At 40.1% G+C, this 27,177-nt stretch overlaps 2 non-coding genes across 2 annotated transcripts; both read right to left on the bottom strand.

Annotated features, from left to right (window-relative positions):
* Positions 1 to 3,157: 3,157 nt before the first annotated feature.
* On the bottom strand, positions 3,158 to 3,265 carry LOC130972317 (small nucleolar RNA R71). The gene has a single exon (XR_009083504.1). It is a non-coding gene; the product is annotated as a small nucleolar RNA R71 (small nucleolar RNA).
* Positions 3,266 to 15,588: 12,323 nt separating this feature from the next.
* Positions 15,589 to 15,696, bottom strand: LOC130971010 (small nucleolar RNA R71). Its single transcript, XR_009082249.1, has one exon. It is a non-coding gene; the product is annotated as a small nucleolar RNA R71 (small nucleolar RNA).
* Between the last annotated feature and the right edge of the window lie 11,481 nt (positions 15,697 to 27,177).

Here is a 27,177-nt window from a genome sequence, read left to right as displayed (position 1 = left end):
GAATTAATGCAAGAACTATTGTTTTTCTTTAAATTCTCACCTACTTCTTCTCCAAGATATACTCTTGTACTTAATTTAGTTAAGTCAGAATGAAGGGGGTGACCCGTGACAATCACCCACTATCTTCGTTACTCGCTTAACCAAGATCCGCGTGCCTGACAACCACAAAGTGGTCTACATGATGTTCAACGTAGTCATTGGATGACAGCCGGAGTATATTCTCTTGGGTCTCTGATTCACGGATTTGCATCGCCTCTCCTGACAACAGAGAATCCGAATTCGTGACTAGAACCTTCGTGGTATAGGCTAGAACCAATAGATAACATTCCTGAGATCCGGAAAGTCTAAACCTTATCTATGGTATTCCGAGTAGGATCTGGGAAGGGATGACTGTGACGAGCTTCAAACTCACGACTGTTGGGCGTAGTGACAGTGTGTAAAAGGATCAAGGGATCCTATTCTGACACAAGTGAGAATCGACAGATGATTAGCCTTGAAGTAGCTGTGCCTGGTATTTTTCATCCGAGACGAGAAATCCGACAGTTAATTAGCGATACAGAAATCGTAGCCGGACCATTTTAACTGAGAGGATCATACAGTTTTTCATGGAAGGGTGGACGCATGATTGGATGAAGACAATAGGAAACCAGAGGTTCAGAAGCAACAAAGCATCTCCAAACGCTTATCTGAAATTCCCACCAATGAATTACATAAATATCTCTATGTTATTTTTTGTTTTATTTATCTTTTAATTATCAAATCCTCATAACCATTTGAATCCACCTGACTGAGATTTACAAGATGACTATAGCTTGTTTCAAGCCGTCAATCTCCGTGGGATCGACCCTTACTCACGTAAGGTATTACTTGGACGACCCAGTGCACTTGCTGGTTGTGTGGAGTTGTGAAAAGTGTGATCACAATTTCGTGCACCAAGTTTTTGGCACCGTTGCTGGGGATTGTTCGAGTTTGGACAACTGACAGTTCATCTTGTTGCTTAGATTAGGTAATTTTATTTTATGTTTAAGTTTTTTATTTTTATTTTCGAAAAATACAAAAAAAATTAATAAAATCATAAAAGAACCAAAAATATTTTGCGTTTCTTGTTTGAGTCTAGTGTCAAATCCTAAGTTTGGTGTCAATTGCATGTTTTTTTTTATTTTCTTAAGTTTTCGAAAAAAAAATATATGCATTGTGTTCTTTTGTGATCTTCAAGTTGTTCTTGATGAGTTCCTTTGTTCAATCTCATGATTTTCTTATTTTGTATTTTATGTTATTTTTCATATGCATTTTTGAATTCATAGTGCCTAAACATTCAAAATTTCTAAGTTTGGTGTCTTGCATGTCTCTATTTTCTTAAAAACTTTCAAAAATATGTCCTTGATGTTCATCATGATCTTCAAAGTGTTCTTGGTGTTCATCTTGATATTTAAAGTGTTCTTGCATGCATTATTGGTTTGATCTTAAATTCTTATGTTTTGAGTCATTTTGTGTTTTTCTCTCTCCTCATTAAAAATTCAAAAAAGTCAAAAATATATATCTTTTCAAGTAAATAATATAGAGAAATGAAGATTCAGAACATAAAGCAGAAGAATCACAGAGAAAAAGAGCTCACTGGCGTTAAAACGCCATTAAAGAGGAACTTTGGGCGTTAAACGCCAGAATGACTATCCTTCTGGGCGTTTAATGCCAGTAAAGCTATCATTCTGGGCGTTAAACGCCAGAATGGGCAGCATTCTGGGCATTTAGAAAAATGCCTAGTAAGGAAGGATTCCTGGTGTTTAACGCCAGCCAAGATATCTGGCTGGGCGTTAAACGCCCAAAGAGGCAGCCACACGGGCATTAAACGCCAGAATCGATATGATTCTGGGCGTTTAACGCCAGGATGACACAAGGGAGGTAGTTTTGTTTTCAATTCGATTTTTTTTTCAATTGTTCATGTTTTAAATAATAATTCTAAAATCTTATCTTTCCACATTTTCAAAAATCTTTTCTAACAATTAATGTTTTGATTAAAAAAATTGCAAGTTTGTTACTTTCTTGTTAAGAAAAGTTCAACCTTTGAATTTTAGAATTATATCTTTTAATTTCTTGTTAGTCAAGTCATCAATTTTAAAAATCAAATCTTTTTCAATCATATCTTTTCAATCATATCTTTTTAAAATCAAATCTTTTTCAATCATATCTTTTTAAAATTTTGATTTCAAAATCTTTTTCTAACTTCTTATCTTTTCAAAATTATCTTCAAATCTTTTTTTAACTAATTACTATTTCTTATCTTTTTCAATACCACCTAACCACTTTTCCACTTCCAATTTTCGAAAATCGCTAACCACTTTTTCAAAAACCTTTTTTAATTTAAACAAACAATTAGTTAATTAAAAATATTTTTAGTTTTAATTTTCGAATACTCTCTCTCTCATCCCTTTCTATTTCATTTGCTAACACTTCTCTTCTACTTATAATTCGAACCCTCTCTCTCACTCCGTGTTTGAATTCTTTTGATTCTCTCTCTACCTCATTCCTCTATTCTTCTTTTCTTCTGACACATCAAGGAATCTCTATACTATGACATAGAGGATTCCACTACTCCCTTTGTTCTCTTCTTTTTTATATGAGCATAAACAAGGATAAAAACATTCTTGTTGAAGCTAATCCTAAACTTGAAAGGACTCTGAAGAAGAAGCTAAGAGAAGCTAAAGCACAACACTTCAGAGAGGACCTTACAGAAAATTTCGAAAAAGAAGTAGACATGGAAGCCAAACCCAACAACAATGCTAGAGATGCAAGGAAGATGCTTGGTGACTATGCTGCACCAACTTCCAACTTTTATGGAAGAAGCATCTCAATTCCTGCCATTGAAGCAAACAACTTTGAGCTTAAGCCTCAATTAGTTTCTCTAATGCAGAAGAATTGCAAGTTTCATGGATTTCCATCGGAAGATCCTCATTAGTTCTTAGCTAAATTTTTGCAGATCTGTGATACTATTAAGACCAATGGGCTTGATTCTGAGGTCTACAGACTTATGCTTTTCCCCATTGCTGTGAGAGACAGAGCTAGAACATGGTTGGACACACAACCTAAAGAAAGCCTGAACTCTTGGGACAAGTTGGTCAACGCTTTCTTGACCAAATTCTTTCCACCTCAAAAGCTGAGCAAGCTTAGAGTGGACATCCAAACCTTCAAATAAAAAGAAGGTGAATCCCTCTATGAAGCTTGGGAAAGATACAAGCAATTAACCAAAAGGTGTCCCTCTGACATGCTTCCCGAATGGAGCATCATATGTATATTCTATGATGGTCTGTCTAAATTGTCCAAGATGTCATTGGATCATTCTGCTGGTGGATCTCTTCATCTGAAAACACCTGCAGAAGCCCAGGAACTCATTGAGATGGTTGCAAATAACCAGTTCATGTACACTTCTGAAAGAAATCCTATGAATAATGGGATGACTCAGAAGAAGGGAGTTCTTGAGATTGATACTCTGAATGCCATATTGGCCCAGAACAAAATATTGACTCAGTAAGTCAATATGATTTCTCAGAATCTTACTGGATTGCAAGCTGCATCCGGCAGTGCTAAAGAAGCTTCCTCAGAAGGAAAAGCTTATGACCCTGAGAATCCTACAATGGAAGAGGTGAATTACATGGGAGAATTCTATAGAAACACCTATAATCCTTCATGGAAGAATCATCTAAATTTCTCATGGAAGAATCAACAGAAGCCTCAACAAGGCTTCAACAACAATAATGGTGGGAGAAATAGGTTTGGTAATAGCAAGTCTTTTCCATCATCTTCTCAGTAATAGACAGAGAATTCTGAGCAGAGCCTCTCTGACTTAGTAAACATAGTCTCTGATCTATCTAAAACCACTCTCAGTTTCATGAATGAAATAAGATCCTCCATCAGAAATTTGGAGGCACAAGTGGGTCAGTTGAGTAAAAGAGTTACTGAAACTCCTCCTAGTACTCTCCCAAGCAATACAGAAGAGAATCCCAAAAGAGAGTGCAAGGCCATAACTATAACCAAAATGGCCGAACCTGGAGAGAGTGAAAAGGCAGTGATTCCCAGTGAGGAAGACCTCAAGGGACGTCCACTGACTAATAAGGAGTTCCCTAATGAGGAACCAAAGGAATCTGAGGCTCACATAGAGACCATAGAGATTCCACTGAACTTACTATTGTCATTCATGAGCTCTGAAGAGGACGAAGATATTGTTGAAGAGTAAGTTGCTCAGTATCTAGGAGCAATCATGAAGCTGAATGGCAAGTTATTTGGTAATGAGACTTGGGAGGATGAACCTCCATTGCTCATCAATGAACTGAATACATGGATTCAGCAGACATTGCCTCAAAAGAAGCCGGATCCCGAAAAGTTCTTAATACCTTGCACCATATGTACCATGACATTTGAAAAGGTTCTGTGTGACCTGGGGTCAGGTATCAACCTCATGCCACTCTTTGTAATGGAGAAACTAGGGATCTTTGAGGTACAAGCTACAAGAATCTCACTAGAGATGGCAGACAAATCAATGAAACAGGCTTATAGACTTGTAGAGGATGTCTTAGTGAAGGTTGAAGGCCTTTACGTCCCTGTTGACTTCATAATCCTAGACACTGGGAAGGATGAGGATGAATCCATCATCCTTGGAAGACCCTTCCTAGCCACAGCAAGGGCTGTGATTGATGTAGACAGAGGAAAGTTAGTCCTTCAATTGAATGAGGACTACCTTTTGTTTAAGACTCAAGGATCTTCTTCTGTAAACATAGAGAAGAAGCATGAAAAGCTTCTCTCAATACAGAGTTAGACAGAGCCCCCACACTCAACTTCTAAGTTTGGTGTTGGGAGGCCACAACCATGCTCTGAGAATCTGTGAAGCTCTGTAAGAGCTTCCTGTCAAGCTATTGACGTTAAAGAAACGCTTATTAGGAGGCAACCCAATTTTATTTATCTATATTAATTACTTTCTCATTTTTATTTTCTAGTATTAATCTATGTATTCTTTAGGTTGATGATCATGTGAAATCACAAAAATAGTTGTAGAAATAAAGCAGGAATAAAAAACAGCATAAAAAATAGCACATCCTGGAAGACGAGCTTACTGGCATTTAAGGATAGCAAAATGGGCGTTTAACGCCCAGTCTGGTAGTATTCTAGGCATTAAATGCCAGAATTGGCAGCCAGACTGGCGTTTAACACCAGAAAAGGGTGTCTGGTGTCTGGCTGGCGTTAAACGACAGAAAGGGTAGTAGAATGGGCGTTTAACACCCAGTCTGGCAGTATTCTAGGGTTAAACGCCAGAATTGGCAGCCAGACTGGCGTTTAACACCAAAAATGCCACATGGAGGGCGTTTAAACACCAGAAAGGTGCAGGGATGAGAAACCCTTGACACCTCAGGATCAGTGGACCCCACAGGATCCCTACCTACCCCAACTCACTCTCATTCCTCTTCACACATTTCCATAACACTCTTCCCTAAACACCATTCACCTATCAAATCCTACCCTCTTCCCCATAATCTCTTCACCACTCACATCCATCTACTATTTCCCATCATACAACTCACCTACCCCCACCCACTCAAATTCAAACCATTTTCCTCCCAAATCCAACCCCTATCACACGGATTCCCTCTCCCCCTTACCCTATAAATACCCCTCCTTACTCTTTCATTTTCACACATCACAACCAATCCCAACCCCCCTTGGCCGAACTACTCCTACACCTCAATCTCCTCCATTTCTTCTTCTTCTCCTCCTTTCTTTCTTCTTTTTCTTGAGGATGAGCAAACCTTTTAAGTTTAGTGTGGAAAAAGCGTTGCTTTTTGTTTTTTTCATAACCATTAATGGCACCTAAGACCGGAAAAACCTCTAGAAAGAGGAAAGGGAAGGCAATTGCTTCCACCACTGAGTCATGGGAGATGGAGAAATTCATCTCAAAGGTCCATCAAGACCACTTCTATGAAGTTGTGGCCAAGAAAAAGGTGATCTCCGAGGTTCCCTTCAAGCTTAAAAAGAGCGAATATCCAGAGATCCGACAAAAGATTCGAAGAAGAGGTTGGGAAGCTCTCACCAACCCCATCCAACAAGTTGGAATCTTAATAGTTCAAGAGTTCTATGCTAATGCATGGATCACTAAGTACCATAATCAAAGTGTGAACCTGAACCCAAAGAATTGGCTCATAGTGGTTCGGGGGAAATACTTGGTTTTCAGTCCGAAAACTGTGAGGTTGGCATTCAACTTGCCAATGATGCAAGGAGATCTTCATCCTTTCACAAGAAGGGTCAACTTTGATTAAAGGTTGGACCAAGTTCTCATGGATATCTGTGTGGAAGGAGCCCAATGGAAGAGAGACTCCAAAGGCAAGCCGGTTCAACTGAGAAGGCTTGACCTCAAACCCATGGCTAGAGGATGGTTAGAATTCATCCAACGCTCTATCATTCTCACTAGCAACCGGTCTGAAGTAACTGTGGATCAGGCTATCATGATCCATAGTATCATGATTGGAGAGGAAGTAGAAGTTCATGAGATCATACCTCTAGAACTATACAAGGTGGCTGACAAGCCTTCCACTTTGGCAAGGTTAGTCTTTCCTCATCTCATCTGTCACCTATGCAATTCAGCTGGAATTGACATAGAGGAGGACATCCCCATTGAAGAGGACAAGCCCGTCACTAAAAAGAGGATGGAGCAAACAAGAAAGTCCACTCATGGACCTCAACAAAAGCATGAGGAAGTCCCTCATCAAGAAATCCCTGAGATGCCTCAAGGGATGCATTTTCCTCCACACAACTATTGGGAGCAACTCAACACCTCTTTAGGAGATTTGAGTTCCAATATGGAGCCACTAAGGATGGAGAACCAAGAGCACTCCATTATCCTCTATGAAATTAGAGAGGACCAAATAGCCATGAGGGAGGAAAAACAAAGGCAAGGAAGAGATATTGAGGAGATTAAGCACTCCATAGAATCTTCAAGAGGAAGAACTAGCCGCTATCACTAAGGTGGACCCGTTCTTTAATTTCCTTGTTCTTATTTCTCTGTTTTTCGTTTTTTTATGCTTTATGATTTGACTATGTTTGTGTCTTTATTACATGATCATTAGTGTCTAGAGTCTATGCCTTAAAGTTATGAGTGTTCCATGAATCCTTCACCTTTCTTAAATGAAAAATGCTTCTATTTGAAAAAGAACAAGAAGTACATGAATTTTGAATTCTATCTTGAAATTAGTTTAATTATTTTGATGTGATGGAAATACTTTTTGTTCTCTGAATAAATGCTTGAACAGTGCATATTTTTTATAGTGAAGTTTATGAATGTTAAAATTGTTGGCTCTTGAAAGAATAATGAAAAAAGAGAAATGTTATTAATAATCTGAAAAATCATAAAATTGATTCTTGAAATAAGAAAAAGCAGTAAAAAATACAAAGCTTGCGAAAAAAATATAGGTGAAAAAAAGAAAGAAAAAGAAAAAGCAAGCAGAAAAAGCCAATAGCTCTTTAAACCAAAAGGCAAGAATAAAAAGTCAGTAACCCTTTAAACTAAAAGACAAGGGTAAAGAGGATCCAAGGCTTTGAGCATCAGTAGATAAGAGGGCCCAAAGGAATAAAATCCTGGCCTAAGCGGCTAAATCATGCTGTCCCTAACCATGTGCTTGTGTCATGAAGGTCCAAGTGAAAAGCTTGAGACTGAGTGGTTAAAGTCATGATCCAAAGCAAAAAGACTGTGTTTAAGAACTCTAGACACCTCTAACTGGGGACTCTAGCAAAGCTGAGTCACAATATGAAAAGGTTCACCCAGTTATGTGTCTGTGGCATTTATGTATCCGGTGGTAATACTGAAAAACAAGATGCTTAGGGTCACAGCCAAGACTCATAAGTAGCTGTGTTCAAGAATCAACATACTGAACTAGGAGAATCAATAACACTATCTGAATTCTGAGTTCCTATGGATGCCAATCATTCTGAACTTCAAAGGATAAAGTGAGATGCCAAAACTGTTCAGAAGCAAAAAGCTACTAGCCCCGCTCATCTAATTAGAACTAAGCTTCATTGATGTTTTGAAATTTATTGTATATTCTCTTCTTTTTATCCTATTTTGTTTTTGGTTGCTTGCGAACAAGCAACAATTTAAGTTTAGTGTTGTGATGAGTGGATAATTTATACGCTTTTTGGCAATATTTTTAGGTAGTTTTTAGTATATTTTTATTAGTTTTTATGCAAAAATCATATTTCTGGACTTTACTATGAGTTTGTGTATTTTTCTGTGATTTCAAGTATTTTCTGGCTGAAATTGAGGGACTTGAGCAAAAATCTGATTTAGAGGCTGAGAAAGGACTGCAGATGCTGTTGGATTCTAACCCTCCTGCACTCGAAGTGGATTTTCCGGAGCTAAAGAAGCCCACTTGGCGCGCTCTCAATTGCGTTGGAAAGTAGACATCTTGGGATTTCCATCAATATATAATAGTCCATACTTTGCCCAAGATTTGATAGCCCAAATGGACGCCAGAGACCCTTTTCTGGCGTAAAACGCCAGAACTGGCACCAGAACTGGAGTTAAACGCCCAAACTATCATCCAAGCTGGCGTTTAACTCCAAGGATAGCCTATACACGTGAAAACTTCAAAGCTCAGCCCAAACACACACCAAGTGGGCCCCGCTACTCATTTTCTGTAAACCTAGGTTACTAGTTTAAGTATAAATAGCACTTTTGACTATTGTATTTCATCTTTGGATCATCTTTTGATCTTTTGATCACATTTGGAAGGCTGGCCATTCGGCCATGCCTAGACCTTCTTCTCTTATGTATTTTCTACGGTGGAGTTTCTACACCTCATAGATTAAGGTGAGGAGCTCTGCTGTTCCTCATGAATTAATGCATGTACTATTATTTTTCTTTCAATTCTCGCCTACTTCTTCTCCAAGATATACTCTTATACTTAATTCAGTTAAGTCAGAATGAAGGGGGTGACCCGTGACAATGACCCACTATCTTCGTTACTCGCTTAACCAAGATCTGCGTGCCTGACAACCACAAAGCGGTCTACATGATGTCCAACGTAGTCATTGGACGACAGCAGGAGTATATTCTCTTGGGTCCCTGATTCACAGATTCGCATTGCCTCTCCTGACAACAGAGCATCCGAATTCGTGATTAGAATCTTCGTGGTATAGGCTAGAACCAATAGACAACATTCTTGAGATCCGAAAAGTCTAAACCTTGTCTGTGGTATTCCGAGTAGGATCTAGGAAGGGATGACTGTGACGAGCTTCAAACTCACGACTGTTGGGCGCAGTGACAGTGTGCAAAAGGATCAAGGGATCCTATTTCGACACAAGTGAGAACCGACAGATGATTAGCACTGCAGTAGCTGTGCCTGGTATTTTTCATCCGAGACGAGAAATCTGACAGTTGATTAGTCGTACAGAAACCGTAGCCGGACCATTTTAACTAAGAGGATCATACAGCTTGCCATGGAAGGGAGGACGCATGATTGGATGAAAACAATAGGAAAGCAGAGGTTCAGAAGCAACAAAGCATCTCCAAAATATAACAGCCCAACTTCGCTTGCCATAGGAACCTCAGACGCCTAGCGAGGACTCTCTTGACCTGCATCTGAAAATGACAACGTAGGTATGGAATGAGAACCGAAGGTTCTCAACATGGTAATGGTACCCACATAAATAAGATATAAGATCCTGGGAAATCCAGAGGCGATCCTAAAACTCTGACACTTAGATTTAAAACTTAGAGTTATAATTAAACTAGAAACAACGTAAAGAACCTAAGATACTTAGGTTCTAATCCAAATATAACTTAACACCTTAATCTCACTCTTCTCTAACCCTCCAAAACTCCGGTAGAACAACCCTCGTCACTCCTCTGCCAAACGAGGGATCTCTCAGTTGTATAGACATACAATTCAGACAAGTAAAACACATATAGAGTGTAGATACAGCAGGTAGGAGATATAGCAATTAGACATAGTAATTCAAATAAGCAAACCCAAGTAATGCAAACTCAAATAAAACAAATAAATGCATATGATGTATGCCTGTCCCATGGCCGATGATAGCATATGTCGGTTATAAAGCTAACCCGACATGTCCTGGTAGCTAACCCTGGACAGAAACACCCATTGCAGACCAAGTGGGTCTGAGCCACAACTCCCTTGCTACTACCTGGTTAACCCAGGGTAAGTGGAATAAACCACTACTGTTGTTGGTAGATAAACCATTATTTTATGATTTATATTGTGTTTAATTGAGTGGTTTTATCAAGTCTTTATCCACTTATCCATATGATTAGCATAATATTACAATTCCTTTCCAAAGATGTTCTATAGTTGAAAAACTTGCTTCATAGAGATCTTTTTATTGTGTATTTTAATTCTCTTTTATACCATTTGATGCCGTGATCCGTGTGTTAAGTGTTTTAGGTTTCATAGGGCAGGAATGGCTTAGAGAATGGAAAGGAAGCTTGCAAAAATGGAAGGAACACAAGAAATCAAGGAGATGACCAGCGAACACTGACGCGGATGCATGGCTCACGCGACCGCGCGAAATGGAGAAAATTGCAGTGACGCATTCGCATGCCTGACGCGAACGCGTGGATGACGCGAACGCATGGATGACGCGTACGCGTGGCAAGGAAAAACGCCCGATGACGCGATCGTACGGATGACGCGTACGCGTGACATGCGCAATCTGCAGAATTTACAAAACACGTTGGGAGCGATTTTGGTCCGCGTTTTGACTCAATTTTAAGCCCAGAAACACAGACTAAAGCCGGAGAACATGCAAAGACTCAGGGAGATTCTCATTAGGATAGTTTTTAGTTTTTAGATCTGATTTTACTCCTCCTCTAGGTTTTCACACTACACATTCATAATTCTTAGAATTTTTATTTGCTTTTGGATTTGGATATTGAGAAAATTTGTTACCTCCGCCAAGACTTCGTCATTCTAGTTTGTTTTCTTACTTTTCACTTACTCTTTCATATCCTTAATTTGTCTAGAGTTACAATTGGATTCTTTTTAGAGTTTATTAATACAAGAACTATTTTTATTTTTAATTGATCTTTTTTATTATTGTTTATCATGTCTTTATTTATTTTCCCTTTTAATTTTATGAAGTCTACATTTATGATAATGGAGTAGTTTTCCAACTTAATTGGGAGTTGATTAAAAGTAGAACCTTGAGTTGGAATAATCAAGAGTCAAATTGTAATTGGGTTTATTGTTGGTTGAATCTCTAGTCACTGACGCTAATCCTTCCCAAGGGAGAGGATTAGAACTTGTGAATAGAAGTTGACTTCCAACTTACTTGACCTTCCTTTATTCAGTAAAGGATAACTAAGTGGAAACAACTACCAATTATCAATTGATCTTGAGAGAAATCCAACAAGGATAGAACTTCCAATTAATCTTCTCCTGGTCAAGATCTTTATTTAAATTATATAAATTCTCTTATTTATTTTCTTGTTTCTCAAACTCAAAATTTCTTGGAAAACCTCTGACCAATAAGCTGCACTCTTTTGTCAACTCGTTGGGAGGCGACCTGAGATTTATACTCCCAGTATTTTTATTCTAATTTTGTGACAACCCTTTAAAATTGATAAGCGGATTTTCACTAGTTAAGAACTGTACTTGCAACGTATTTATTCCATTAAATTCTTAATCGGTCAATTTCCGCCCCCGTCGATTTTTGGCGCCGTTGCCGGAGAATTGCAATAGTGTGCTAATTTATTGGTTAGAATTTATTTATTTGCATTTTATTTTATTTTGTTTTATCGCCATGAGCTGTATGTTTCTTTCGTTGAATGACGCATTCACTACTTGATCCGAGCTTAGCCACTTTTGATCTTGAAATCGAAATAACTCTTTCACGTATTAGGCAAGCTCGACGTCGGTTAGCCTATGAGGGTGGTGAAGTGATTGTTATCGATTCACTAGTCTCATCTGAGGGCGAATTTGAACCCCATTTGAGCAAGAAACGAGCTCATTTACTACTGATTCAGTTGATTCACGTGCAGGTAACATGGCAGAACCTAGGAGGATTACTCCCCAGGAAGCTAGAGCCTCAGATTTTACACTGCAGCTGATGAGCGGATAATTTGTACGCTTTTTGGCATTGTTTTTAGTATGTTTCTAGTAGGATTTAGTTAGTTTTTAGTATATTTTTATTAGTTTTTAGTTAAAATTCACTTTTCTGGACTTTACTATGAGTTTGTGTGTTTTTCTGTGATTTCAGGTATTTTCTGGCTGAAATTGAGGGACCTGAGCAAAAATCTGATTCAGAGACTGAAAAGGACTGCAGATGTTGTTGGATTCTGACCTCCCTGCACTCGAAGTGAATTTTCTGGAGCTACAGAAGCCCAATTGGCGCGCTCTCAACGGCGTTGGAAAGTAGACATCCTGGGCTTTCCAGCAATATATGATAGTCCATACTTTGCCCAAGATTTGATGGCCCAAACCAGCGTTCAAAGTCACCTTCAGAAATTCCAGCGTTAAACGCCGGAACTGGCACCAAAGTGGGAGTTAAACGCCCAAACTGGCACAAAAGCTGGCGTTTAACTCCAAGAAGAGTCTCTACACGAAAATGCTTCATTGCTCAGCCCAAGCACACACCAAGTGGGCCCGGAAGTGGATTTTTATGTCATTTACTCATCTTTGTAAACCTTAGGCTACTAGTTCTCTATAAGTAGGACCTTTTACTATTGTATTTTGAATCTTTGGACATCTAGTTCTTAGATCATTGGGAGGCTGGCCTCACAGCCATGCCTAGACCTTGTTCTTATGTATTTTCAACGGTGGAGTTTCTACACACCATAGATTAAGGTGTGGAGCTCTGCTGTACCTCGAGTATTAATGCAATTACTATTGTTCTTCTATTCAATTCCGCTTGTTCTTGTTCTAAGATATTCATTTGCACCCAAGAACATGATGAATGTGATGATTATGTGACGCTCATCATCATTCTCACTTATGAACAAGTGACTGACAACCACTCTGTTCTACAAGCAAACAAGGCTCTAATGTTTATCTCTTGGGTTCTTTAACCGGAATCTTCGTGGTATAGGCAAGAATTGATGGCGGCATTCAAGAGAATCCGGAAGGTCTAACCTTGTCTGTGGTATTCTGAGTAGGATTCAATGATTGAATGACTGTGACGTGCTTCAAACTCCTGAGGGCGGGGCGTTAGTGACAGACGCAAAAGAATCAATGGATTCTATTCCGGCCTGATCGAGAACCGACAGATGGATAGTCGTGCCGTGACAGGGTGCGTTGAACATTTCCACTGAGAGGATGGGAGGTAGCCACTGACAACGGTGAAACCCTTGCATAAGCTTGCCATGGAAAGGAGTAAGAAGGATTGGATGAAGACAGTAGGAAAGCAGAGAGACGGAAGGGACACAGCATCTTCATGCGCTTATCTGAAATTCCCACCAATGAATTGCATAAGTACCTCTATCTTTATCTTTATGTTTTATTCATCATCTATACCCATTTGAGTCTGCCTGACTAAGATTTACAAGGTGACCATAGCTTGCTTCATACCAACAATCTCCGTGGGATCGACCCTTACTCGCGTAAGGTTTATTACTTGGACGACCCAGTGCACTTGCTGGTTAGTTGTGCGGAGTTGTGATGAAGAGTTGAGATTGCAATGAGCGTACCATGTTGATGGCGCCATTGATGATCACAATTCCGTGCACCAAGTTTTTGGCGCCGTTGCCGGGGATTGTTCGAGTATGGACAACTGACGGTTCATCTTGTTGCTTAGATTAGGTATTTTTCAGAGTTCTTAAGAATGAATTCTAGTGTTTCAAGGTGATGATCTTATCATCACCAAAGCTGATTGATTCTCATCAATTTAGCTCTTGAATGCAGTGTCCTGCTGAAGCTTGACTATTCATGTCTAATTCCTTTAGACTGAAGCTTTAGACTAACATTGCATGATTCCTGGAATTCTCATTAAGAATTTTGATACCTTTATTTTCTTTTTCCACTTAATTTTCGAAAAAAATACAAAAAAAAAAAATATTTCCAAAATCATAAAAACCAAAAATATTTTATGTTTCTTGTTTGAGTCTAGTGTCTAATTTTAAGTTTGGTGTCTTGCATGCATTGTTTATTTGATCTTGGTTCTATTTTCAAGTCAATAGTACAGGGAACTGAAGATTCAGAACATGCAGCAGAGGAATTACACAGAAAAAGCTGGGCGTTCAAAACGCCCAATGAAGAAGGACAGACTGGCGTTTAAACGCCAGCCAGGGTGCCTGGTTGGGCGTTTAATGCCCAAAAAGGTAGTGCATTGGGCGTTAAACGCCAGAATGTGCACCATTCTGGGCGTTTAACGCCAGGATGGCACAAGGGGGAGGATTTTGTTTTCAAATCAATTTTTTTTCAAGTTTTCAAAGTTTTTCAAAATCAAATCTTTTTCAAATCATATCTTTTCAATCAAATGTTTTCAAAATCAATTTCTTTCCTTTTTCAAAGATACTTGCTAACAATTAATGATTTGATTGAACATTTCAAGTATGTTGCCTTTTCTGTTGAGAAAGGTTTAATGTTTGAATCATATCTTTTCTTGTTAGGCAAGTCATTAATTTTTTTTAATCAAATCTTTTTAAAATTGTTTTCAAATCATATCTTCTCAATCACATATTTTTAAAATCAATCATATCTTCTTAACCTCATCTTTTTCAAAATAGTTTTCAATCAAATCTTTTTGACTTCTAATTTCAAAATCTTTTTCAAAAATCACTTGATTTCTTTCCCACTCTTATTTTCGAAAATTAATTAGTGTTTTTCAAAATGTTTTCAAATTCTTTAACTTAATTTTCGAAAAAGCTCTTCCTCTCTCCTCACATCCTTCTATTTATGGAGTACCACTCCTCCTCAATGCACAATTCGAACTCTATCTGACTAAGTTTGAATTCTTCCCCTTCTTTCTTCCAGTTTTCTTTTCCTCTGACACCTCAAGGAATCTCTATACTGTGACATAGAGGATTCCATATTTTCTTGTTCTCTTCTCTTTCATATGAGCAGGAACAAAGACAAAGGCATTCTTGTTGAAGCTGACCCTGAACCTGAAAGGACCTTGAAGCGAAAGCTAAGAGAAGCTAAGGCACAACTTTCTGCAGAGGACCTAACAGAAATCTTCAAAGAAAAAGAACCCATGACAGCCGAAAACAACAACAATGCCAACAATGCAAGGAAGGTGCTTGGTGACTTTACTGCACCTACTCCCGATTTCTATGGGAGAAGCATCTCTATCCCTGCCATTGGAGCAAACAACTTTGAGCTTAAGCCTCAATTAGTTTCTCTAATGCAACAGAATTGCAAGTTCCATGGACTTCCATTGGAAGATCCTCATCAGTTCTTAGCTGAATTCTTGCAAATCTGTGACACTGTCAAGACTAATGGGGTTGACCCTGAGGTCTACAGACTTATGCTATTCCCTTTTGCTGTAAGAGACAGAGCTAGGACATGGTTGGACTCACAACCTAAAGAAAGCCTGGACTCATGGGAAAAGCTAGTCAATGCCTTCTTGGCAAAGTTCTTTCCACCTCAAAAATTGAGTAAGCTTAGAGTGGAAGTCCAAACCTTCAGACAAAAGGATGGAGAATCCCTCTATGAAGCTTGGGAAAGATACAAACAACTGATCAGAAAATGTCCTTCTGATATGCTTTCTGAATGGAGCATCATAGGTATTTTCTATGATGGTCTCTCTGAACTATCCAAGATGTCTTTGAATAGCTCTGCTGGAGGATCTCTTCATCTGAAGAAGACGCCTACAGAAGCTCAAGAGCTGATTGAAATGGTTGCAAATAACCAATTCATGTACACTTCTGAAAGGAATCCTGTGAACAATGGGACTAATCAGAAGAAAGGAGTTCTTGAGATTGATACTCTGAATGCCATATTGGCTCAGAATAAAATATTGACTCAACAAGTCAATTTGATTTCTCAAAGTCTGTCTGGAATGCAAAATGCACCAAGCAGTACTAAGGATGCTTCATCTGAAGAAGAAGCTTATGATCCTGAGAACCCTTCAATGGAAGAGGTGAATTACCTAGGAGAACCCTATGGAAACACCTATAATTCTTCATGGAGAAATCATCCAAATTTTTCATGGAAGGATCAACAGAGACCTCAACAAGGTTTCAACAACAATAATGGTGGAAGAAACAGGTTTAGCAATGGCAAGCCTTTTCCATCATCTTCTCAGCAACAGACAGAGAGTTCTAAGCAGAGCCACTCTGACTTAGCAACCATGGTCTCTGATCTAATCAAAACCACTCAAAGTTTCATGACCGAAACAAGGTCCTCCATTAGGAATTTGGAGGCACAAGTGGGACAGCTGAGCAAGAGAATTACTGAACTCCCTTCTAGTACTCTTCCAAGCAATACAGAAGAAAATCCAAAAGGAGAGTGCAAGGCCATCAACATGGCCGAATTTGGAGAGGAAGGAGAGGCAGTGAATGCCACTGAGGAAGACCTCAATGGGCGTGCACTGACCTCCACTGAGTTCCCCAATGAGGAACCATGGGAATTTGAGGCTCAAAATGAGACCATAGAGATTCTATTGGACTTACTTCTGCCTTTCATGAGCTCTGATGAGTATTCCTCCTCTGAAGAGGATGAGTATGTCACTGAAGAGCAAGTTGCTAAATACCTTGGAGCAATCATGAAGCTAAATGACAAGTTATTTGGAAATGAGACTTGGGAGAACGAACCTCCTTTGCTCACCAAAGAACTGGATGACTTGTCTAGGCAGAAATTACCTCAAAAGAGACAAGACCCTGGGAAGTTTTCACTACCTTGTACCATAGGCACCATGACCTTCAAGAAGGCTCTGTGTGACTTAGGGTCAAGTGTAAACCTCATGCCTCTCTCTGTAATGGAGAAGCTAGGGATCTTTGAGGTGCAAGCTGCAAGAATCTCACTAGAGATGGCAGACAATTCAAGAAAACAAGCTTATGGACTTGTAGAGGATGTTCTGGTAAAGATTGAAGATCATTACATCCCTGCTGATTTCATAGTCCTAGAGACTGGGAAGTGCATGGATGAATCCATCATCCTTGGCAGACCCTTCCTTGCCACAGCAAAGGCTGTGATTGATGTTGATGGAGGTGAACTGATCATTCAAGTGAATGAAGAATCCTTTATGTTTAAGGCTCAAGGATACCCCTCTGTCACCATGGAGAGGAAGCATGAAGAGCTTCTCTCAAATCAGAGTCAAACAGAGCCCCCACAGTCAAACTCTAAGTTTGGTGTTGGGAGGCCACAACCAAACTCTAAGTTTGGTGTTGAACCCCCACATTCAAACTCTAAGTTTGGTGTTGGGAGGTTCCAACATTGCTCTGAGAAAATGTGAGGGTCCATGAGAGCCCTCTGTCAAGCTACTGACATTAAAGAAGCGCTTGTTGGGAGGCAACCCAATGTTATATTTTATATTTTCCTTTGTTATTTTATTTTATTTTGTAGGTTGATGATCATGAGAAGTCACAAAATCAATTGAAAAAGCAAAAACAGAATGAAAAACAGGAAGAAAAATAACACACCCTGGAGGAAGAACCTACTGGCGTTTAAACGCCAGTAAGGCTAGCAGATGGGCGTTTAACGCCCAATCTGGCACCATTCTGGGCGTTTAACGCCAGAAAGGGGCACCAGACTGGCGTTAAACGCCAGGAAAGGGCAAGAACCTGGCGTTAAACGCCAGAAATGGGCACCAACCCGGCGTTTAACGCCAGAATTGGCTCAAAACGTGATTTTGCATGCCATTTGGTGCAGGGATGACTTTTCCTTGACACCTCAGGATCTGTGGACCCCACAGGATCCGCACCTACCCCACCACCCTCTTTCTTCTTCACCCATTCACCAATCACTTCCATACCTCTTCCCCAAAAACCCTTCACCTATCCAATCACATCTTTCTCTTCACCACTCACATCCATCCTTCATAAAACCCCACCTACCTTACCATTCAAATTCAAACCACTTTCCCGCCCAAACCCACCCATACATGACCGAACCATAAGCCCCTCCTCTCCTATATAAACCCCTCTTCACTCCTTCATTTTCACACAACCTAAACACCACTTCTCCCCCTCTTTGGCCGAACACAAAAGCCATTCCCTTCTTCCTCATTTCTTCTTCTTCTACTCTTTTCTTTCTTCTTTTGCTCGAGGACGAGCAAACCTTTTAAGTTTGGTGTGGTAAAAGCATTGCTTTTTGTTTTTCCATAACCGTTTATGGCATCCAAGGCCGGAGAAACCTCTAGAAAGAGGAAAGGGAAGGCAAAAGCTTCCACCTCCGAGTCATGGGAGATGGAGAGATTCATCTCAAGGGTGCATCAAGACCACTTCTATGAAGTTGTGGCCTTGAAGAAGGTGATCCCCGAGGTCCCTTTTTCACTCAAAAAGAGTGAATATCCAGAGATCCGACATGAGATCCGAAGAAGAGGTTGGGAAGTACTTACCAACCCCATTCAACAAGTCGGAATCTTAATGGTTCAAGAGTTCTATGCCAATGCATGGATCACCAAGAACCATGATCAAAGTGTGAACCCGGATCCAAAGAATTGGCTTACAATGGTTCGGGGGAAATACTTGGATTTTAGTCCGGAAAATGTGAGGTTGGCATTCAACTTGCCCATGATGCAAGGAGATGAACATCCTTACACAAGAAGGGTCAACTTTGATCAAAGGTTGGACCAAGTCCTCACTGACATTTGTGAAGAGGGCGCCCAATGGAAGAGAGATTCAAGAGGGAAGCCGGTTCAACTAAGAAGGCATGACCTCAAGCCCGTGGCTAGAGGATGGTTGGAGTTTATCCAACGCTCAATCATTCCCACTAGCAACCGGTCCGAAGTTACTCTAGATCGGGCCATCATGATTCATAGCATCATGATTGGAGAAGAAGTGGAAGTTCATGAGGTTATAGCCTAAGAACTCTATAAGGTGGCGGACAAGTCCTCCACTTTGGCAAGGTTAGCCTTTCCTCACCTCATTTGTCACCTCTGTTATTCAGTTGGAGTTGACATAGAAGGAGACACCCCCATTAATGAGGATAAGCCCATCACTAAGAAAAGGATGGAGCAAACAAGAGACCCCTCTCATTATGAGGTCCCTGAGATACCTCAAGGGATGCACTTTCCTCCACAAGACTATTGGGAGCAACTGAACACCTCCCTAGGAGAATTGAGTTCCAACATGGGACAACTAAGGGTGGAGCACCAAGAACATTCCATCCTCCTCCATGAAATTAGAGAAGATCAAAGAATCATGAGAGAGGAGCAACAAAGACAAGGAAGAGACATTGAGGAGCTCAAGCACTCCATAAGACCTTCAAGAGGAAGAACAAGCCGCCATCACTAAGGTGGACCCGTTCTTTAATCTCCTTGTTCTTTATTTTCTGTTTTTCGAAAATTTATGCTTTATGTTTATCCATGTTTGTGTCTTATGATCATTAGTGTCTTAAGTGTCTATGCCTTAAAGTTATGAATGTCCTATGAATCCATCACCTTTCTTAAATGAAAAATGTTTTAATCACAAAAGAACAAGAAGTACAGGATTTTGAATTCATCTTTAAAACTAGCTTAATTAGTTTGATGTCGTGGCAATACTTTTTGTTTTCTGAATGTATGCTTGAACAGTGCATATGTCTTTTGAATTTGTGGTTCATGAATGTTGGCTCTTGAAAGAATGATGAAAAAGGAGACATGTTACTAAGGATCTGAAAAATCATAAAAATGATTCTTGAAGCAAGAAAAAGCAGTGAATACAAAAAAAAAAAGAAGGAGAAAAATGAAAAAGAAAAAAGGGGAGAAAGAAAAATAAAAAGAAAGAAATAAAGTTGTGATCCAAGGCAAAAAGAGTGTGCTTAAGAACCCTGGACACCTCTAATTGGGGACTTTAGCAAAGTTGAGTCACAATCTGAAAAAGTTCACCCAATTATGTGTCTATGGCATGTATGTATCCGGTGGTAATACTGGAAGACAGAGTGCTTTGGGCCACGGCCAAGACTCAATAAGTAGCTGTGTTCAAGAATCATCATACTTAACTAGGAGAATCAATAACACTATCTGGATTCTGAGTTCCTAAAGAAGCCAATCATTCTGAATTTCAAAGGATAAAGTGAGATGCCAAAACTGTTCGGAGGCAAAAAGCTACTAGTCCCGCTCATCTAATTTGGAGCTAAGTTTCATTGATAATTTGGAGTTTATAGTATATTCTCTTCTTTTTATCTTATTTGATTTTCAGTTACTTGGGGACAAGCAACAATTTAAGTTTGGTGTTGTGATGAGCGGATAATTTGTACGCTTTTTGGCATTGTTTTTAGTATGTTTCTAGTAGGATTTAGTTAGTTTTTAGTATATTTTTATTAGTTTTTAGTTAAAATTCACTTTTCTGGACTTTACTATGAGTTTGTGTGTTTTTCTGTGATTTCAGGTATTTTCTGGCTGAAATTGAGGGACCTGAGCAAAAATCTGATTCAGAGACTGAAAAGGACTGCAGATGTTGTTGGATTCTGACCTTTCTGCACTCGAAGTGGATTTTCTGGAGCTACAGAAGCCCAATTGGCGCGCTCTTAACGGCGTTGGAAAGTAGACATCCTGGGCTTTCCAGCAATATATGATCGTCCATACTTTTCCCAAGATTTGATGGCCCAAACCGGCGTTCAAAGTCACCTTCAGAAATTCCAGCGTTAAACGCCGGAACTGGCACCAAAGTGGGAGTTAAACGCCCAAACTGGCACAAAAGCTGGCGTTTAACTCCAAGAAGAGTCTCTACACGAAAATGCTTCATTGCTCAGCCCAAGCACACACCAAGTGGGCCCGGAAGTAGATTTTTATGTCATTTACTCATCTTTGTAAACCTTAGGCTACTAGTTCTCTATAAGTAGGACCTTTTACTATTGTATTTTGAATCTTTGGACATCTAGTTCTTAGATCATTGGGAGGCTGGCCTCACGGCCATGCCTAGACCTTGTTCTTATGTATTTTCAACGGTGGAGTTTCTACACACCATAGATTAAGGTGTGGAGCTCTGCTGTACCTCGAGTATTAATGCAATTACTATTGTTCTTCTATTCAATTCCGCTTGTTCTTGTTCTAAGATATTCATTTGCACCCAAGAACATGATGAATGTGATGATTATGTGACGCTCATCATCATTCTCACTTATGAACAAGTGACTGACAACCACTCTGTTCTACAAGCAAACAAGGCTCTAATGTTTATCTCTTGGGTTCTTTAACGGGAATCTTCGTGGTATAGGCAAGAACTGATGGCGGCATTCAAGAGAATCCGGAAGGTCTAACCTTGTCTGTGGTATTCTGAGTAGGATTCAATGATTGAATGACTGTGACGTGCTTCAAACTCCTGAGGGCGGGGCGTTAGTGACAGACGCAAAAGAATCAATGGATTCTATTTCGGCCTGATCGAGAACCGACAGATGGATAGCCGTGCCGTGACAGGGTGCGTTGAACATTTCCACTGAGAGGATGGGAGGTAGCCACTGACAACGGTGAAACCCTTGCATAAGCTTTCCATGGAAAGGAGTAAGAAGGATTGGATGAAGACAGTAGGAAAGCAGAGAGACGGAAGGGACACAGCATCTTCATGCGCTTATCTGAAATTCCCACCAATGAATTGCATAAGTACCTCTATCTTTATCTTTATGTTTTATTCATCATCTATACCCATTTGAGTCTGCCTGACTAAGATTTACAAGGTGACCATAGCTTGCTTCATACCAACAATCTCCGTGGGATCGACCCTTACTCGCGTAAGGTTTATTACTTGGACGACCCAGTGCACTTGCTGGTTAGTTGTGCGGAGTTGTGATGAAGAGTTGAGATTGCAATGAGCGTACCATGTTGATGGCGCCATTGATGATCACAATTCCGTGCACCAGCAGCCATATCAAGTGCATCACCCAACGGTGGCTGCAGATTTTGAACTGAAAACTGCACTAATCAACTTGCTACCCAAGTTTCATGGCTTACCTGCTCAAGAGCCTATTAAGCACCTTAGGGATTTTCAGACAGCCTGTTCTACTGTTAGGCATCATGGTGCGGATGAAACTCCTATTTTGTTAACCGCCTTCCCATTTTCTCTTGAGGAAAAGGCAAAGGAATTGTACTACACCCAACCTGAAGCGACTGTTACAAACTGGGATACGCTTAGAAGAGAATTTTTGGAGAAATACTTTCCAGTTGAAGTTACTGATAGATTGAGGAAAGAAATTTCTATGATTATTCAAGGCGAATCCAAGACTCTCTACGAATATTGGGAGTGCTTCAACAATTTCCTGGATGCATGCCCCCATCACATGATCAACAAGATGGTGTTGATCAGCTACTTCACACAAGGCATGAAGCCTCAAGATAAGACCACATTGAAAGGTGCTAGTAATGGTTTTATGAAAGAGTACAATACCAAAGATGAAGCATGGCAATTGATCAGCGACTTAGCTGAGTCCACTAGGAATCACAGGAATAGGCACAGCCACTCAAAAGCTGTTGCTGAAGTTTCTTGCAAAGAGACTTCTGCTCTGACCCAAAGTATATGTGAAATGACCAACCTACTGAAACAGATGCAGCTGAATCAACAACAGGCGTAACAAGCTCAACCTCCCCCGCCACAACAAAGCCAACAGTTGGTTCCACAAAGAGTATGTGGGATCTGTGCTGATTATAGTCATTATACCAATGAATGTCCCTGGCTCCAATAGGAAGACAACACTGTGGCAGCCACTCACAACTTCTATGACCGCCCAAATCAAGGATACAATCAAGGTGGCAACTACAACCAAGGTGGCAACTATAACCATGGATGGCAGGACAATTCCAACCAAGGTTGGAGAGACAATTCTAACCATGGTTGTAGGGACAACTATAACAGAAGAGGTAGAGATAACAATGGAAACCAGAGGTGGAATAACAATAACAACAACAGAAAGCAGAATCAGAACCAACCTTACAGAGCCCCTCACCTAAGACAGTCTCAAGGACCCTAGCACAACCAACAACAAGTACCTCAGATCACTTATTCAAATTCCTCATCAAATGACGAGATGCTCCGTTCTCTTGTACAAGGACAACAAGACATGCACACGCAGCTGAGTTCTACTTTGAATGGTCTAACTGCCACTGTACAAGCTCTTGTCTCCCGGTTAGATTCATCACCTAGTTCCACCAATCAACCTGCAAGCTCCAGTGGAATTCCTTCTCAACCTCTACCTAACCCCAAAGGTGGCATCAATGCCATCACTTTGAGGTCCGGAACCACATTGCAGGAGAGGAACCAGGAGGAGCCAAGCTCAACAGTACACATCCCAACTGAGGATGTGGTGGAAGTGGAAGATGCTGAAGAGGAAGAGGACGTACAGATCATAGTTGAAGAAGAAGCAGCTCAACCACAGAATGAAACACCAAAGGATGTAGAAGCCGCAAACAATGCCCTCCATATTCCCTTCCCACAACTTGCAAGGAAGCCCAGAAAGCAGATGGAACTTGATCCCAAAATGGTAGAAATATTCAAAAAAGTCGAGGTAACTGTTTCCCTTTTTGATGTTATTCAGCAGGTACCTAAATATGCAAAGTTTCTAAAAGATTTGTGCATACATAAAGATAAAATTAATAAATTCGAAACTATTCCTTTAGGTAGTTCTATATCTACTTTAATGGAAAATATACCTGAAAAATGTTGTGATCCAGGTCCATGTATGGTTAACTGTACCATTGGAGGTGTAATTTTTTTTGACTGCATGTGTGATTTAGGAGCATGCGTGAGTATTATGTCTTTGTCTATATATGATGCTTTGAGGCTCCCTCCTAAAAAAAGGTCGGCAGCTCATTTTGTGTTAGCAGATAAGAGCATTATTACAGTGGCTGGAATTGCTGAAGATGTATTGGTGAGCATTAAGGGACTCACATTTCCCATTGACTTCTATATCTTGGAGATGCCCCAAAATGACTCAGGAAAGCCGTCATCCATCCTACTTGGAAGACCCTTCTTGAAGACTTATTCAGGAACCTATTCCTTTGAGATAGACGACCGAGCAGTGAGCTTCAATCTGAATGAAGCTATGAAGCATCCTCCGGAAGATCATTCAGTATTCTAATGCGACATTATTGATGAGATTGTAGCTGCAGTTCACCAGGAGGAAATAAAAGAGAAGCACATGGAGCAAGGTCCAAGTGTGGGGACATCCTCTGAACAAAATGAGGATGCCTTGCCATTATCATTAGCTCCAGATGGTCCAGAGCCTAGCCATGAACAGAAATTGGAATTAAAGCCCCTTCCTTCACACCTCAAGTATGCTTACCTTGAGGATAAGCAGAAGTTTCCAGTTATTATTGCAAGGGAGCTCACTTCCCAACAAGAAGAACAACTGCTTAGTGTGTTGAGGAAGCATAAGAAAGCAATTGGATGGAGCTTGACGAATATAGTAGGTATCAGCCCTCAAGTTTGTGAACACAGAATATTCTTAGAAGAAGGAGCAAAGCCTGTCTATCAACCTCAAAGAAGATTGAATCCCACCATCTTAGAAGTTGTTAAGAAAGAAGTAACCAGACTACTTGAAGCAGATATCATTTACCCCATTTCAGATAGCGAATGGGTCAGTCCAGTACAAGTGGTGCCCAAGAAGTTTGGAGTCACAACAGTGAAGAATGAGCATGGAGAGCTTCTGACAACCAGAGTGCAGAATTCATGGAGAGTTTGCATTGACTATAGGCATTTAAACCAAGCCACTCGCAAGGATCACTACCCCTTACCTTTTATTGATCAGATGCTTGATCACCTGTCAGGTAAATCTCATTATTAATTTTTAGATGGTTATACAGGTTATTTTCAAATCTTTATAGCTCCTGAAGATCAGGAAAAGACTACTTTTACATGTCCTTTTGGAACTTATGCTTATAAGAGAATGCCCTTTGGCCTATGCAATGCACCAGCTACTTTCCAAAGGTGTATGATGAGTCTTTTCTCTGATCTTATAGAGAACTATATGAAAGTTTTTATGGATGACTTTAGCGTATATGGTGATTTATTTAGCCTTTGTTTGGATAGTTTATCTAGAGTTTTAGACAGATGTGTTAGTTCAAACCTTGTTTTAAATTTTGAAAAATGTCACTTTATGGTCAATCAAGGTATTGTTCTGGGACACGTTGTTTCTAATACTGGTATCTATGTATATCCAGCAAATTAAAGGTAGATGTCATTTCTAGTTTACCTTACCCCTCTTTCATGAGGGAAGTCCGTTCGTTCCTTGGCAACGCAGGTTTTTACAGGAGATTTATTAAGGATTTCAATAAGGTAGCATTGCCATTATCCAGACTACTGCAGAAAGATATTGAGTTCAAGTTCAGTGAGGATTGCATACAAGCGTTTGATAAGCTGAAGATCGCCCTGACTCAAGCTCTGATTGTGAGAGGCCCAGACTGGAGCCAGCCATTTGAAATCATGTGTGATGCCTCCAATCATGCAGTAGGAGCAGCGCTGGCTTAATGCGAAAGTAAGGATCCTTTTGTAATTGCTTATGCGTCTAAGACTTTAGACGCTGCTCAATCTAATTATACTACTACTGAAAAAGAGCTTCTTGCTATTGTTTTTGCTCTGGATAAATTACGAGCCTATTTACTTGGTACTAAGGTAGTAATGCACTCAGACCATGTAGCTCAAAAATATTTATTAGCTAAAAAGGAGTCCAAACCAAGGCTAATACGTTGGATACTACTGCTGCAAGAATTTGATTTAGAAATTAAGGATAGAAGTGGTAACCAGAATTTAGTGGCAGACCACTTGAGTCGCCTTGAGCACATTAAGGATGACTCCACTCCTATCAATGATACTTTTCTATTTGATAGCTTACAGGCAATATCTGAAGTAGTTCCTTGGTATGCGCCTGTAGCTAATTATCTAGTTAGTCACACTTTTCCTCCAAATTTTACTAAGCATCAAAGAGACAAGCTGAAAAGTGAGTCCAAATATTATATATGGGATGATCCATATTTATGGAGGTGTGGTGCTGACCAAGTAATTAGACGGTGTGTGCCTCAATCAGAATTCCAGTCCATTTTAAGGGCCTGCCACTCATCTGAGAGTAGAGGACATTTTAGCCCTCAAAGAACAGCTAGAAAAATCCTAGACTGCGGATTCTGGTGGCCTACTCTTTTTAAAGATGCCGCTGAATTTTGTAAATCTTGTTCCCCTTGCCAAAGGTTTGGTAATATATCCAAGAGGGATGAGATACCTCAAAAGATTATGCTTTTCTGTGAAATTTTTTATGTTTGGGGGCATCGACTTCATGTGTCCATTTCCAAATTCTAATGGTCACTTTTATATACTGTTAGCTGTAGATTACGTTTCTAAATGGGTGAAAGCAATTCCTACCTGTACTGATGATGCTAACACTGTTGTTTCCTTTGTGAGAAACCATATTATTTGTCACTTTGGATTACCACGAGCAATCATGAGTGATCAAGGCACTCACTTTTGTAACAGGGGACTAACAGGATTACTGAAGAAGCATGGGATAATTCATAAAGTAGCAACAGCCTACCATCCTCAGACCAATGGGCAAGCCGAGGTGTCTAACAGAGAGATAAAGTGTATATTACAGAAGATAGTCAAGCCTCATAGAAAGGACTAGAGCACCAGGCTCCAAGATGCGCTTTGGGCATATCAGACAGCATACAAGACAACAATCGGGATGAGTCCCTTCCGCTTAGTTTATGGCAGCCCTGTCACCTCCCAGTTGAGGTAGAGCACAAAGCCTTTTGGGCGGTAAAAGAATGTAATATGGAATTTGGGAAAGCCGGAGCTGAAAGGAAGTTGCAACTGCAAGAATTAGAAAACCTTCGCCTAGAAGCTTATGAGAACTCCAGGCTGTACAAAGAGAAGGTGAAGGATGTGCATGATAAGCACATCAAGATGAGAGAGTTCCAACCTGGGGACTTAGTCCTCCTTTACAACTCCAGATTAAGGCTCATGCCAGGCAAGTTGAGATTAAGATGGGACGGTCCCTATCGAGTAGAGAAGGCTGAGCCATACAGAGTCTTTCACTTGAGTCAACCTTCAAGCTCTGAATTCATCAAGGTCAATGGACATCGCTTAAAGCTATATCATGATGAGAAGATGCAGAAGAACAAGGAGCT

This window comes from Arachis stenosperma, chromosome 3 (assembly GCF_014773155.1).
Source record: "Arachis stenosperma cultivar V10309 chromosome 3, arast.V10309.gnm1.PFL2, whole genome shotgun sequence".
Classification (NCBI taxonomy): Eukaryota; Viridiplantae; Streptophyta; class Magnoliopsida; order Fabales; family Fabaceae; genus Arachis; species Arachis stenosperma.
This window is presented reverse-complemented; position numbering and strand designations above follow the sequence as displayed.